This window comes from Equus quagga, chromosome 13 (genome assembly GCF_021613505.1).
Source record: "Equus quagga isolate Etosha38 chromosome 13, UCLA_HA_Equagga_1.0, whole genome shotgun sequence".
In the NCBI taxonomy this organism is placed as follows: domain Eukaryota; kingdom Metazoa; phylum Chordata; class Mammalia; order Perissodactyla; family Equidae; genus Equus; species Equus quagga.
Window position 1 is genome coordinate 33,921,783 of NC_060279.1, and position 16,290 is coordinate 33,938,072.

A 16,290-nucleotide genomic window follows, 5' to 3' on the forward strand; every position below is an offset into this window, starting at 1 on the left:
AAGCTGGCTGGTTGAAAGGATTCCTACTCATGCACTTGGACAGCAGTCTTGTCTGAGGGATCGAGGCCTCCAGCTATCCTGACCTGACTTCTCTGTGGCCGTATGGCATGAAGGAAGGAGGGAGAGGGCCAGAGGAAGAAGGGAACATTTTCCTCTTCTGCACAGCAGCTGCTGGATCCCAGGTTCAAATTCAGTTAAATCTGAGGGTTTTGACTGCCCCCTGCTCCCTCTTCCATTTTTCAAGGGACATTAGAACTTATTGATCATTGAAGACTTTGGCATCTGGTGTAGAGAATTCCTCTCCTCCATTTCTTGCGTTCTTGGTAGTTCATTTTATTGTCAATAGCACCCTCACATCCCCGCAATCAGGATCCCATCTCGTCTGCTGCTCCTCAGCACTCCACCGTAGGTGGACTTCTTCTCTCCTTCTATACATACATTCCCACTTAAAAAATTACCACCTACATTCTTACGATTCCTACACTATATCTCTAACTCAGAACACTCTCCTGAGTTCAGATCCATGGATCCAGCTCCTTTCTGGATATCTTTTGAATACCTCCCAGACATTTTAATCTTAACTGTACAAAATCAAACTCATTGTTTTCTTCTTCACACTTCAACCTGCTCTTCTTCCAGGGTTTCCTGTATTGACCACAGTCCACCAAGTTGTCTAGGCCAGAAATCTCAGGGTCTTCTTTGACTCCATTACCCCCCATATTTAATCTATAATCAAGAAATGTCAATCTTACTTCCCACAAATCTCCCACATCTGTCCATTTCTTCCATCAGTACTCCTCCATACCAGCCCAGTCTACCATCTCTTGTGTTTTATAGTCTCATAATAGCTTCCTAGTCAATCTCCCTGCCAGTCCTGCTCTTCCATATTACATCTCCTTCTTCTGCTGGCAGAGTGAACTTTCTGAATTACAAATAAATCATGTCATTGCTTTACTGAAAGACTTATAAATACTCTTCATTGTCTTTAGGATACCTACTCCTCAGTGTGGGTTATAAACTCCTTCATCATGTGATTGCTGCCAACTTTTCACTTTGCTCTTCTGTCAATGTCCCATGAATTTTATACTCGAGCTTTATTAAGCTTTTTATAATGTTTCAAATTTTCTCTAACTTACCTTTTCAAATGCTGTTTCCTCTGCCTGGAATGTATTTTTGATCTCACTTTTCCAGACCTTTCCCCCACCTTTATCCTCTTGACTGCTATTGAGCCTTCAGATCCTAAACTCAAATTTCACTTCCTCTGGTAGCTCTTCCCTGAACCCTGTGTGTGATTGGAAGTCACCAATACATGTTCCCATAGCATTCCATATTGCTCCTATCGTAAGATTCATCACACTTTATTGTAACTACTTGCTCAATTTTTGGACTCCTCTGCTTTTCTCTTAGCATCATGAAGGCAGAATTTGTGACATCTTAATTATTACTCTTGCCTCAATGTCTAGCGCAGTTTCTAGCATGCAATATACTTTTGCTAAATTGAATAAATTTTACTTAACCTTGCTAAATTCCAGCTATAAAAATGGGAATAATGATACCTACCTCCCTAGGTACTATCTCTACCCTATTTTATAAATCTGGGAATAGATACATAGAGAGGTGATAACATCTAGTGAGCAGCAGAGGTAAAATTAGAACCCAGGCAGTCTGATTCCAGATTCTTGTTCTTTACCTCTATGTAGTGCTGTCTCTCAAGGATGCTACTTTACAGGTAATTCTATATGCATTTCATCAGTTTTTTCTACTCTACCACAGTCTGGAAGCAGTGTATAAGAAAGGATTGCTGCTATAGGCCAGCACGCTGACAGCTCAGAAATGTGACAGCTCATACCTCAAAAGCAAGAAAGGAGACAGAAAGATTACAAAAGGGAAACACAAAATTTCCGAAGTGGAAGAGTCTGTGAGCTCTATAGAACAGAAGAAAACCACTATCCTGAGAACCTGGACACATCATAGTACAGAAGAGCAATGGACACTTATTGTCAATACACTTAGCCATCAAGAAGTAGTTTCAAATGTGCTCCTTAGACATTTCAATTTTATATTTAATAAATAGTTATTGAGATCTTTTGCCAAGAACTCTGTTAGACATTGGGGATATAGAAGCAGTCCTTCTGGCAAGGAGTTTGCTGTCTGGTGAGGGAGGCAACTAGGAAATGGGCAATTTTAATACACTGCCAAGGCAGAGACAAGCTTAGAGTGGTGTGGGACTTCATCAGAGGAACATCTCATAAGTTATTTAGGGAAGACTTTTTGGTGAAAGTGATATCCAAGATGAGACCAGAGTGACTCAAAGAATATAACGTCTTTCAGAAAGGAGAATATAATGTCTTTCAGAAGATTAAAGATGAGAAATGGTGGTGATAAAGTGAAAAAGACATAGTTTGAAGTTAGCTAGTGGATCTTGGTGTCAATTCTAGCTCTGTCAGTTACCTACTGTGTGACTTGAAGGAAGTCGGTTAACATTTCTGCCATTAACCTAAAAAGTGGGCAGAAAAATGCATACTTTATAAGGTTATTGCAAGGATCAAATAGGATATTATATTTGAAGACTGTTGTGAAGTGCAAAGTTCTATAAAGTCGAAGTACTATTATTAAGTGAAATAATGTAGATGACTACCACTTAGCCTAGTGCCTGCTGTGTGGTAAACCCTCAATAATGGTAATTGCCTTCTGCCACGTTGGTTTACTGTTCTGGAATTCCTGTTCTCTTTGGAAATGAGTTTCTCTAAGGCTAGATCCATGTGATGCACACCATTTATCTATCCCTCAGTGTCATCTCCTGCCTCCTTCTCTCTTCTCTCGTTTTCCAGATCTAGTTCTCCTTGCTTCAACCAAACTTTTATTGCTGATCGTTGGTGTTTCCATGTTTGCTTTCTCTCCCGTTACTACTTTCATGTCAGGAGTAATAGGGGTTGGGAATTTAGGTGGCAAGAAATTTGAGAAATTTTGCCCTAGCAACAAAGAGGGCTGAGTTTTTTCTCCAGTCCAATTCAAAATCTAAAATTGTGGAAGGATTTTTCTGGCCTCATAATGGATTTGTTTGTCATTTTCCCAAAAGTGTAACTAAGGGATGTACTGGTTCTTTATTTTCCAGTTTTATTGAGATATCCTTGACATATAGCATTGTGTATGTTTAAGATGTACAACATAATGATTTGATATATGTGTATATATATCACAAAATGATTATCATAGTATGTTAACATCCATCACCTCACGGTTATGCATTTTTTCCCCCTTGTGATGAGAACTTTTAAGATCTACTCTCAGCAACTTTCAAATATATAATACAGTATTGTTACCTATAGTCATCATGTTGTACATTACATCCCCAAAATGTATTTATCTTATAATGGAAGTTTGTTTTGACCACTTTCACTCAATTTCCCCACCTCTCACCTCCTACCTCTGGCAACCGCAAATCTGTTCTCTATTTCTATGAGTTTGGCTTTTTAAGATTCAACATAGAAGTGAGATCATATAGTATTTGTCTTTCTCTGTCTTATTTCTCTTAGGGCATTACGCTAAGTGTCCTGATTCTTAATTTTTTATGGCATGTCACTGTTTGTTTAAAAAGTTATTTCTCTTTAAGTAAGTTTTGAAGGTTATATCCTAGCAGGGGTAAGAATGATTTTTTTTTAATGGTAACTCCATGTCCTTTATCAAAAAAACTCAACTGTTTATGGTTCTGTGTTGCTAAGGGATTAATTAGTGCAATGACTAAATTAACACTGAGACTAAGAGGGGTCTTGAGGCAACTGAGAAGTTGGCAGAAAATCCAGGGAAGGAAGAAACACAGACCCAAGTGATCCTATCACTAGGGACCTGCTTATTACTCTTTATGTGTGTTTTTAGGTGAAGGCCAACTGCAAAGGAGACAGAGAAGCAGAACAGGTGTGTCTATCTTACCAAAACATGCCAGGAAGTCCAAGTATAGTGCTGTGTACATAGTAGTTTCTCAACTATTACATGAAGATTTAGTGAATGCCTGTTCTACTGAGCACCGTTCCAGGATGGGGCATAACAATGAGAAAAACAGTTCCTGATCTCAATATGCTTGTGATCCAGTAGTAGAAACAGACTCATGATCAAGCAATGAAAGTACAATAAGAAAATACTGTGCTAATATAATTTCATCCAAAGAGCTTTAAGGGCACATAAGAAAGAGCAACTAATTGCCTGGGTGGGAGTGAGATAAATGATGCTGCTGAAGACAATGTAAGGTAGCATCCATAACTAGATAACAGTCTGCAGAGCAGAAATAGGCAAGGGGTTTGAAAGATATTTTTTGGTGTCTAGTGAGGCAGAATTAAAAACATTATATTCATAAAAGATGCTGATGGGTACAGAGTGAGGACCTGAGCTCTGGACTTCTGATTCCAGGTCCTCTACCCTTTCCACCTTGTAACGTAGCACCTTATTAGCTAAAAAATTAAAACACATATGTTTATTTTAAAAAGTTGGACATGTAGTTGAACCACTCTAGGCAACAGACCTGGAGTAGGAGATGTTTCTCCTTCAAGGTTTAAGACTCATCTTTTCTGGAAGCTCTGACATTTCACTTCTGATTGTACAAGTGGCCTGTGGTGTATCTACTATTGTGGGCATTTATATTGAGAAAGAATACTGGAGAAACTTTTTATCTTTGATCCTTGAACTGACAAAAAAGTGGCTGCGTGGAGAAGTAGGAAGGGAATGATGGGCAGGGGGAGGCAGCCACTGCAGCTGGAGCAGTTAGAACAGGTTTGACCACCACCCACTGTTCCATCATTACCCCTCTGGCTCACACCAACCCTCCCTTCTACACACAAAAGGACAGGTCTGAAAATGTAAGAGTAGTTGCTTGTCCAGAAGGAATTGAGGACAGTGGTAACAATTAAGAGTTGGCAGTGTAGGTAACCTTGGTAGTAACGGGAAGAGGTCTTTTCATACTGTCAGGAGAGACATTCTCATTCTGGAGGAAAGCATGCTGTCACTCTTCAGAGGATGTCCTCAGTAGGTATGGGGAGTTGGGTCTATGGTGGGCTGATCCTAAGAACACCATCAGGGAAGACCTGATAACATGCCCAGGGCTCACAGACCCAGTCTTTGACCTTTCAAAAGCTCCTGTAGGAAGCCTTTCTTCTACGATGCAGAAATTGCAAAGACACAGGACAGAAACTAGAAAGAGATGACTAGACCTTGAAAGAACTATGGTCTTCCCACCTAGAATCTCAGAAGTCTGTAAACGTAGACCTTACTGGGGATGAGCTCTTTGGATTATTACCTACCCCTTCTCAGTAGAGGGAAGGAAATCTCTCCTTTAAATAAAAAGACAAATGACACTAAGGGATAAACAGAGAAGCATCCTTAACCAAAATATTTTAGTATAAAGAAGCACATGACAAAAGTCTTTAACCCTCCTCACTATCACCCAAGGTAACATATAGAACATATGTACAGGCATGAAACCAGATAAGCTCCCAGGAAGCTCTGTGGGAAAAGGATGGTTTCCTTAAAGAAGGCATAGGAGGGGGAGAGGGTTTTTTTTTTTGGTGAATTGAAGGATTAAAAAATTTAACCTCTGAACTACTCCTGACTGCTGGCACTGTTTGTTTGTTCTATTTTTTATTTATGGTATTATCCAGGAAGTGCCATGTGTGTGCAAATGAAGACTACTTTTATGGCTTTCACTATAAAGAGGGTGTAGCTGTTTTTGACCAACTCATTTTTCTTTATAATGATTAGAGAGAAGCTGACTCCATGGAGAGAACTAGCAGCCAGAGAGAATCAGGCAAGCACAGTGAGATTAGAGAGATGAGAGCTGTGCACAATTTATGGCCATGGCCAGCACTCTGAAGACCATATTGAAAGGAAGGAAAGGTTTTAGTATAAATCAAATAATAAAGGCTCAATTTTAAGGACAAAACCAGTGTTTTCCAACTTAGTTTTTTTTTTTTAATACACGCGTTACACATTTCCCAAAGGTTCTGTTATGATTTTTCTTCCTCACTATTAACTATTCTTACCTTGTTAGAAAGGTCTTGTCCAGTTTTATTTTCCGTAGGTTGTATTATGAAAGTAATGGAGATTGTGGTTTTATTTTCAAACATAAAATAATCATATTTAATATGCTTTTAAGAACTTCTTTGCCCCACCCTGGAAATTTGGATATGCTTTCTTAAAAATCATGCCCATTCTCCCTGATCTCTCAAATACCCACTTGAAAATGCCTGGAAAAAACTTTGAAATATACGGAAATGAAGATTAAGATTTTGTAATAAGGGTGCTGAAGCAAGACGTGCATACCTCATAGCAGAAGAGACTGCACGGGACAGACTTGTGAGGTTTTTGGATGCAGCGAGGACATGTTACTCTTTATATAAAGGGTCAATGTATTAAAAAATGTTTCTACCCACAGCTTTGCACAGAGCATCCTTGACATCCTTGTTCCTCAGGGTATAAACTGCAGGCTTCAGCATGGGGGTGATGATCATGCAGGTCACTGAGAGAAAGAGGTCTTATTATACAGAGTTTCCTGACTCGAGTTTGAGGTAGGCAATGGAGGCACAGCCAGGGTAGACAATGACCACAGTGAGGTGGGAGGCACAGGGGGCAAAGGCTTTCTTCCAGCCCTCAGCTGAGGCGATCTGGAGGATGGTAGAGATGATGAGTACATAGGAGGTGAAGGCTAGGCTCATGGAAACTAGGATCACAAATAAACTGATAACAAAATTGATCATCTCATTGATAGTTGTATCAATACAGGAGAGTTTCATCACAGGGAGGATGTCACAGAAGAAATGACCAACCACTCTATGACAAAAGGGTAAGGTAAATATGGATGTCACCTGGACAGCTGTCATGGCCAGGCAAATGCCAAAGGCTCCACACATCAGCTGGACACATACCCTCTTGCCCATGATGACTGTGTATCTCAGGGGGTTGCAGATGACCATGTAATGGTCATAACCCATCACTGTGAGCAGAAAGAAGTTGCTTATGGCTAAGGTAAAAAGGCAGAAATTTGAGTGGTACAACCTGCTAAGGAAATTGGCTGGTTCTGGGCCATGAGGCTGGAGAGCCTCTGTGGAATGATGACTAGTGTGTCCACGATCTCTGAACTAGCCAGCATGCTCAGAAAGAAGTACATGGGTGTGTGGAGACGATGATCAATGTGGATGATGGTCACGATGATGGCATTGCCAGCCAAGTTTAAGGTGTACAGGCTGAGAAAAACCACAAAGAGGGTGATCTGGTGTTCAGGAATCTGGAGAATCCTAGGAAAATGAACTCTGTCACCTCTGTGAGGTCCTTTCTCTGCATTCTTCAGTTTCAGCATCTGAAAGTGATCCAAAGAGTCAACATGGAGAAATTCTCACCACAAAATGGGCTCTAGAACAGGGATAGAGGAAGAAGTTTAGAGGATGCACATGCACATAAAATGAGTCTATTTCTGTGCTCTATAATCAGGAGCGTGCTGGCATAGTTCATATGGCTAGCTTATTCCCCTCCCCATCTTCAGCTTTTGCTGTTTATTTAATCTTCCCATAAGCCTCTGGCCAAGAAATCACCAATATGTGAGACCACCACAAATATCTTTTCAAGTTCTCATCCTGAATATGTTGTTTATGTAGAGCACTGATGGAAAGCTTTGTCTTTTAATGACGTGTAAGCCTGAGCCCATGCCATCCCAGCTTTGCCCATTTCTCTTCTAGGGAAAGTACGAGCAGCTGGGACAACAAAATGGGGGTGAGAGAGTTAGACTCATGGAGTTACAATTAATGGTGTCACTTAGGAGAAACTTCTGGTAACAGTGTATAGGGAGCAGAATTACTCTCAGGAGAGTTGATCTTCAGGAGCGCTTTAGTAGGAGTGAGGATGAGGCATTCTGGGCTCAGCCTAGATGGTCTGGATGAGACAAACCATTGGCAAAATGACTTTGTTGTAGAAGTATTAACAGGACTTGAGGGTTTATGGGCAAGTAAACTAAGGAGAAAAAGGGAAGTTGTTGGAAAAGAGAGACGAGGAAGAGCAAATGGTGGAAGGCTGGACCTTGAGTGAAAGAAAGAATTAATTTCTTTCAGCAGAATTTGAAGAATAAAGGGGCGTGATATTTGGTTTTAAATTGTTTGCTAAATTATATTGCAATGTAAAGTCCCTCAAGAGTCCCAAACCTTCACTTAAAGCTGCTATATGTCCAATCTTCAGTTAGTGGTTTTGGGAAGTAGAGGGAATTGGATGATGGCACAGTGCAGAAAAAGGGCACCACGTGCACAAGGTGAATCCAGAGTGAGGAAGTAATAACTGGAAGAAATATAAGTGCCTCTCTTGTCCTACCTTCCCCCTTGCAAGTACATACAATATTTCCTAGAAATCTGGTGAGGAACTCTGGGATTGCCACCATATATCAAATGATGGTTTGAGCCATTTTACTTAAAGAACAAGATAACACTAGCAGCCTGGAGGATTTTGGTGCATCTGGGAAACTTCCTCTAAAAACCTAGAGAACATTCTAGATTCTTAGTGAATCCAGATTCCTAGGAATCTAGGAAACACAATCTAGAACATGTTGTGGAAAGTACTCTCATGGAAAATAAGGAGGCAAACGTTTAAAGTAGAAACGAGTGTGCCACTAATAATTAAAGTAATTTAGAATTAAAAGACCGCTCAGATACCAAATGGATAGGTAAAGATTAGAGTGACAGTGTAACTCTTAGCACCTTTTTAGAAAGGATGAGGTAGAGCTATGGAGCTGTGGCCACTTAAATTTAAATTAATTAAAATTAAATAAAAGTAAAAATTCAGTTCATCAGTTACACTAGCCACATTTCAGTCTCCAAAAAGCAACATGTGACTCGTGGCTACTCTATTAGATGGCAAAGATATCAAATATTTCCTTCTGTGGTGAAAGTTCTGTTGGACAGTGCTCCTGTGGTGTATTGCTGTGGACAGATGTGTGGAATACATTAAACAATGACAAAAATGCTATTTAAAGAACAATAATATAGTATGCTGCCAGATGGTTAAAAATATGTGTGTGTGCATGTGTCTGTGAATGCATATAAATATTTATTTATGTAAAAATGTCTGAAAGAATATACACCTGATATTATCATGGGTTAATGGTGATGTTGGAGTGGGGCGAGATTACAGGAAACTTTGGCTTTTTACACTGCTGTGTTTAGAGTGAGAATTATGATGGATTTTAACGTTTTTAAAATTTTGAGCATAAAAGTGTGGCTCATATATAGCTTGAAGAAGTCAAGGAGGATGACAATTGAGAACAGACATCACATTGAGCAAGAAGGAAGTCATTGATGACTTACTGGCCACAGTTTCAGTAGTCTTGGGCTGGAAAGCCTAGTTACAGGGAGTAAACAAAAAAGAATTTTGTAAATACGTCATCAATGAGAACCACAGATTGTGTATGCCTTTTCCCTTTCTTGATGAGCCTGTTGCAGTGAGTGACAAAAAATAGTTAAGGAGATATTGAGCCAGGAAAACTGTAGACATGTGTGGAACAGGGAAGAGGAAGAAAATATTAAACTGAATTGAGTCAGGAGGAGGAAAAAAAAATCCCTGATATCTTTAAATTAGGGTCTGAGAAGTGCTGCTTTCACTCCAAATCAGCCACAGATTGGTTGTTAATATGCTTTGTGTAGACAGGAATTTACTTTCTTTGAATAGATTATAATGGTATAGATAGTTTAGCTGATGACAAGGGAATATGAGCCAGGTACATAAGCACAGGAAAGGAAAAAAAAGGGAGAAAAGAAGTAACTTTATTGCCTATGGTGCATATTTGGATTGAACAGACAATAAGAGGCTATCTTAAGAAAAGATATTCTTAAAACTTGGGGGAACAAATGCAATAAAAGGCCAGATCAAGACATGTGGGAGCACAGAACAATGCAAATGTTCAATGCAATGTTCAAAGCAACATTCTTTCCATGTTGTTAGTATAGTCTCCCTGGGTGTCCATAGGGGGATTGGTTCCAGGAACCCACACGGATACCAAAATCTGAGGATGTTCGTGTCCCTTAGTCCCTTGTATCTGCATCAGCCTATACGGAGGGCCACCTGTACTATTGATTTAGAGGAAAGGTGTGTAGCGTGTGAGGGAAAGGTGAAGCACCACCACTAGGGGGAACTATCATTTCTCCTGCCCCAAGAACTCAGCTGCAGCCAAAATCTTATTTCCTTTAACCGAAACAAATAAATAAACAAAAGAGCTCTTCAGTAATTGGTATACGCCTTCCATAGAGTTCACTTTAGTGGCTAGCTGTACTTTCTAGAGTTGGTGTCATCCACTCACCCTGATTTTTCCCAGTATTCTTCCCAACCACGTTACTCTCCATGTCAGGATTTCTATTATGCATCTTCCTCCATCTTGCTACATCTCCAGGGATGTTTTAGCATCCCTTATAGATTAAGGGCAATTGCCTACTTATCTCACTTTTTAACCTGTCTCTTTTTGAAGTGCAGAAGCAATCCAAAATTGTCACTGTAGTGGAATATGTGGCTCAAATGACAAATAGAGGGCTGTTATTGTCCCTGGAGGTGAGACAGACCCCAGTAAAAGAGGTGGCGAGGTATGGAATGCGGGAGTAAATCACATTGTTAGCCCTCCTTGGTCTTCTTACACTCCTACACAGAAGAAATCAGGTTGCAACAGATGCCAGTGTTCACCTTGGGAAGGGAGAAGAGGTCACAGAGAGCACCATGGAGCCAAAGAAGTGTGTGGAATGGGTAGGTCAGTTCTACCAGTGGAGATTGGCCAGGATGAGTTCTTGAGCGTCAATGAACTGAAGGACAGTTTTAGCACTAAACGGCCAGCTCCTTTTTTCCTTCTGGCTGCTCCTCTGAGTCTCTGCCCAGTCAGAAGTGACTGCCACTGGGCACAGTAGCAAGAGCCCTTCTCCCACATATATTCTGGGTCTTCTCTGAGACTGAACCCTAAGGGTATTTCTGTGTCAGGGACATTCCAGTAGATAATCTCAAAAGCATGGTATATAACAGAAAGGAGCTTTCAAAATGATTTATATATTCCAGACGGATAAAAACCCCGTGGGGGAGTAAGAATACTGAAATGTGCTCATGCATCAAAATTTCAGTCATGAAGCCAATATTCCTATTAGAGGAAAAAGAAAAAGAAAATAGAGGGAAAAAACACACTTTGAGGGTGTAGGAAACACCATTTGCAAAGGGAAGAAATTGACAAAAATCACAGGTATTTAAAATGATCTGAATCTTTATAAGCAAAATCTGTGCTTAGAAACAGAATCTGCATTTTAAAAAATTAAAATATACAAGGTAGGCTAAGCTGCAGTAATGATATTTTGTGTGTAAAAGAATTATACAGTTAAAAAAATAACGACAATTGTCTTTTTGCCAGACTTCCTGTCCAGTCCTTTCCTTTCATTTTAAACAAAATGATTTATGGAGTCAGGAATGGAGGAGTTGACTTCTTAAGAAACTGATGATGACATGAACTATTTGAATAAGCAAGAGAATGATGACTTTTCTTTGGGACAGAAGCCACCTCATACCCCAAAGAGTCCACCCACCTTCTTGAGTCTGTGGAATCTGCCTGTGCTCTTTTCTGGTTTTAGAGCATGCCAGGCAATCATGACATTTTACAGAACATCACTGCAATGCCACGAAAACCAACTGTCATTTTTTTGCCAAAAGAAATAACAGCATCTTGGTGTCTTTCAAAGCTCAGCCTCAGCTCAGGTTCTAGGTCAGCCCTATTGGATTATTAGGTCACTTACATTTCGCTTGACTCAGGCTGAAGTGCAAGGTGACACATTCACATTGAGATCTCTGGCCCTGTTGACTTTCCCTTTAGAGGAGCTGCCACTGTAAACTCTGATTTGGAAGGGACTCTCAGAGGAGAATTCTGTTGTCTGGCTTTTGTCCCCTGGGTTAATTTGCCAAGAGACTTACTGTGCATCCTGTGGGTCTGTGTGCAGTCAGAATTCAGAAATGAGCCAGAGGATCTCATTACAAAGAGATCATGCAAGGAATACTGGGCAAGCTTCGGGCTCACAAGGCCTGGTACTTTTTTCCTAGGGAAAAAATAGCTCAACTCAGAAGATGTGTTGAATGTCACATGGCGCTATCTTTTGAATCCTTGTTAGCATAGTGTCCTTGTTTAGTTACTATTGGTGAAAATGCACTTGTATAAAAGTCAAATGTGGTGCCCCTCAGTGTCTGTAGAAAGAGCTTCCCATTTCTTCTACTAGCAGGACACATCCATGGGTTTAGTCAGGTAAAGATAAGGTTTGGCAGCAGGGACTGAAAATGGAGCATGAATATTTCTTTTTATTTGTAAGAATATGCCAAGAAGTTAAGGCAGATGATTTAAAGTTTTAGGTAATGATTCTCATCCTCTTTGTCATCATAGCTAACACTTCCTGAGGACTTATCCTGTGCCAGAACGTGTACTGAGTAGGTGCTTTGTATTTGTCATCACATCTAATCCTCACAAGAACCCCATGAGGCTACAATGAGGAGTTGCTCCAGCAGCTACAGCTGTAGGTGAGGTGCTTTATACTTGCCTTTCTTTTCACTCCAGAAGCAGCTGGACTAGCCCCTTGTAGACTGTGAGCCTCAGTGCAGTTTATCAGTAACAATAAATAGTTTTGCTCCTGGATCCTTGGTTGTATGTGACATGATGCATGTGCCTTGCTGCTGCTCCAACTATATGGTGGTACCTCTAGGCATCTCCCATATTGGACTCAGAGAAGAACTGCCACAACCAGACAAAACCTAAATGAAAAGTTCTGGAACACTAGTGAAGCTCAGTGTATAAGTTAATGAACTCTTTAGTCCTCTGAAGGTTAGAATTAAAGGAGACTCAGGTCATGTTTCACTTTTCCTTGTTTTCTTTCTTTTTTTAAGGAAGATTAGCCCTGAACTAACATCTGCCACCAATCCTCCTCTTCATTGCCAAGGAAGACTGGCGCTATCTTGACCGAACCCCAGGCTGCTGAAGTGGAATGTGCTAACTGAACTGCTGTGCCACCGGGCCAGCCCCTTCCTTCTGTTTTTTGAATGTTCTTGGACACCTATTCTTTCTAAGCAATAGAAATTGCCATGAATACCTAAAATCTCTCCACATTGCTCTTCAAATATGACTACTCATTGGTGCTCTCTAGAGAAGATAAGAGAAACATCTCTTTTTCATCCTCATCCCAACTCAAGTCTGAGCTAAGTCATATCCTGAACTCAAGGAGACCTCATTGCTTTAACCTCAGGCCTCTCCACAGAGTTTCTCCTCTAAAACACAGAGAAAACTGCAAGCCCCTTCATCAAGGAAAAGTCTTTTATAGACTTCTCTGGTAAAGTCAGTCCTGGAGCCATGTGACTAGATGCTCTGACCTGTTTTTCTGCAACCACACAAACAACCACATCCTAACTTGTATGAGATAGAGGCTCAAAAATTGCTTTTCTTATTAGAGATGACTCCAGGTTTTAGCTACTCTTTGCACATCTTGTGTACTACTTGTTCCCTAGGTTCCACTAGCCTTAGTGACGAGTGTGGGGAAAGTGGCAATTATCAAGTTTCTTGACACTGAATCACCCTCCAATCATGTTCCTGGGTCATTATACCTTCCAGGTCCTTCTATTTTCCTTATGAATTCTGAATGACTCAAGTAGTTTCCTCTGTGACTTTTGCTGCCTTCTTTGTTGTGACAACCACTGTATCTGAGAAAAATGCTCAAAGCAAGTTGTCAGAAATCCCATCTCTATTTTAAATGATGTTAAAATGAAACTCTTCTTTCTTCCATTTTGAATGAGCCATCAATATGAGAAATATTAGATAATAAAAAGGGCATGACACAGATCCTCTCATAAGAAGAATTTACAAAGGAAATGGTTAAGAACCGTTTTTCCCAGCTCAATGACTCTTGTATCCCTTGGCCAGAACAAGGTGTGCAGAGTAGACAGAATGTGGAATAGGGAAGAACTTCTCCGAAGAAGAGCCGTGGCTTTGCTGTTGTTGCTTTGAGAGAGTAGTGGGTCATGTTCCTGGTACCTTGAGAGGATTGTTTTGGTCTTTCTGTTTCCTTTACCTCAAGCCTAGTGAGGGGGCTTCCATGGAATTGCTCAGAAAGCTTCAAATATGCTCCTTGCTATTGGGAGACTTGAGAAAGACTGATGTCACTGTAGAAACAGCAAAGTATTGGTGCATTAAGTTCATCCTGGACTCCTAGAATTTATGGGGACAAGGGATGCATGAGTGTTTATTTTGGATGAGGTATAGGCCATGTAGAAGACAGAGCTGATGTGGTCATCTTGGGTTTTGTCCAAAAGAGCCATCTCAGGGCGAAGAGGCTCCCTAAAGTAAGAAACTAGAATGAAACACTAGACTTAGGAGCCATGGAAGAATTTGCAAATGATCACCAAAAATAAATGATACCTCTAACTCAGTGAGAGTTGGAGGGGAAGTAGGATATCAACCTGAGATAGAAGAAAGCTGAAGGATGTGAGCTATGGGTTACAACCCAGGCTGATTATTGTTAGAAAGAATCTATAATAAGATGAAACAGACCTATTAGAATATCAACACCAAAAAAGCAAGCACCATGACTGTTTCACTCAATATTGTATTTTCAGCTTGCGTAGTGCCTAGCATCGAGTACTTGCTCAATAAATAATTGAATGAATGGATGACGCACTTGAGTGGACATTGGCTTCATTATTTTTCCCCCTGTTTTATCTCCTCAAATCCCCCCTGGTACATAGTTGTATATCTTAGTTGCAGGTCCTTCTAGTTGTGGCATGTGGGATGCCACCTCAACGTGGCCTGATGAGCAGTGCCATGTCCGTGCCTAGGATCTGAACCAGCTGAAACCCTGGGCTGCTGCAGCAGAGCATGTGAACTTAACCACTTGGCAACGGAGCTGGCCCTTGGCTTCATTTCTTAAAGCTTGTTTTAGGTTCCTTGGCAGAAGGCACTGTTAAACTGAAACAGGTAGTCTGCTATTGAGCACTAACACACTGTTAGGGCAAAAAGCATGTCTACGTGCTCTTGGCGGAAATGTGTGCTATGCGAGAAGAAACAGGTCTTTCTAGTTCTCATGGTGTAAGTTTATGGAAAGGTGGTTAACATTAAGAAACCATAAGCAAGCCTTGAGTCACGAGATGGCAATTGGAATCTAATTTCCTACATTGCTAAAGTCCCAGTCTAACTAAGTTGATGTTCTGAATGATTTCTACCTTCCCTGAGATTGAGATGTTCTTAGGAAGCCCTCCCCTGCAACTCCACTTAAGCAAATCTCCCCAGATTCTATCTACTCCTCTCTGCCCTGACTCCATTGCTCAATTATGGAGTTCCCAGATTCTACCCTACTTCCTTATATTTGGTGCCTGCCTCTTTTTCCATCCTGGGTGAGTGGACACGTAAGTTTGAAGTAGTCACTTTGGTTATCATTCTGAAGCTCTCCTGGATGCTTTCTGATTTTCCTTGGCTTCATGCTCCATTATCTGTGGACAAAGCCTGCCTTACCCTCTACATGCAGCAAAATTCTCTTTGGGGTCCTTGCTTCTCTGAAAAGTCACCTCCTATCTGTTGAGGATGTGCCAGGCACTATGCTTCATGATTTTCATAATAATGATAATAATGACTACAAATAACATCTGACAACTATTTTGAGGTGTTATAATTAGGATGCCAGCTGCCGTGCTAAGAGCTGCATCTGAAAGAGGTAAGTAGGGACCAGGTTAGGGAGGGCAACGTTACGTTCAAGGGTTTAAGTTACATTCTGTATGAGGTGGGGATCTGGGTTTTAAACTGGGACATGTGAGCAATATGCTTGATGACTTCAGGACAGCATTATGAAAATCAACCACTGTACAGTACCCCTGGGATTTTTGAGAAAAAAAGGCGTGTTTCCCTTCACACAAAATGATTTCAGACTCGAATGCATTTTTAGTTTTTATTCCCGCTGCTTGCAGTTTTTTCCCCCTTCTCATTACTTGTCGTCAGGTTCTCAACTACTGCTTACTCATCTCATTATAGTTGTCTCCCTGGCATAAACTCAGACCTCTTTTTGAATGATTTGTAGCCGGAAAACCAAATAGAAGGATTTGTGTTGCAATTCTACACACATTTTGAATTGTTAATGATTATGAGTAGCTTGTAAGTGTTGCTACTACCCTACTCATGGAGTGCTCTGGCTTGGTGATATATCTTTTTAGTTACCTAAAGGTTTCCCTCCCAATGCTTTGCAACTTGATTTTTGTGGATAATGAAACACCAATTTCCAAATAAGTAGA

At 40.6% G+C, this 16,290-nt stretch overlaps 1 pseudogene; it reads right to left on the minus strand.

Annotated features, from left to right (window-relative positions):
• Positions 1-6,398: 6,398 nt before the first annotated feature.
• LOC124250161 (putative olfactory receptor 10J6) lies at positions 6,399-7,326 on the minus strand (annotated as a pseudogene).
• Between the last annotated feature and the right edge of the window lie 8,964 nt (positions 7,327-16,290).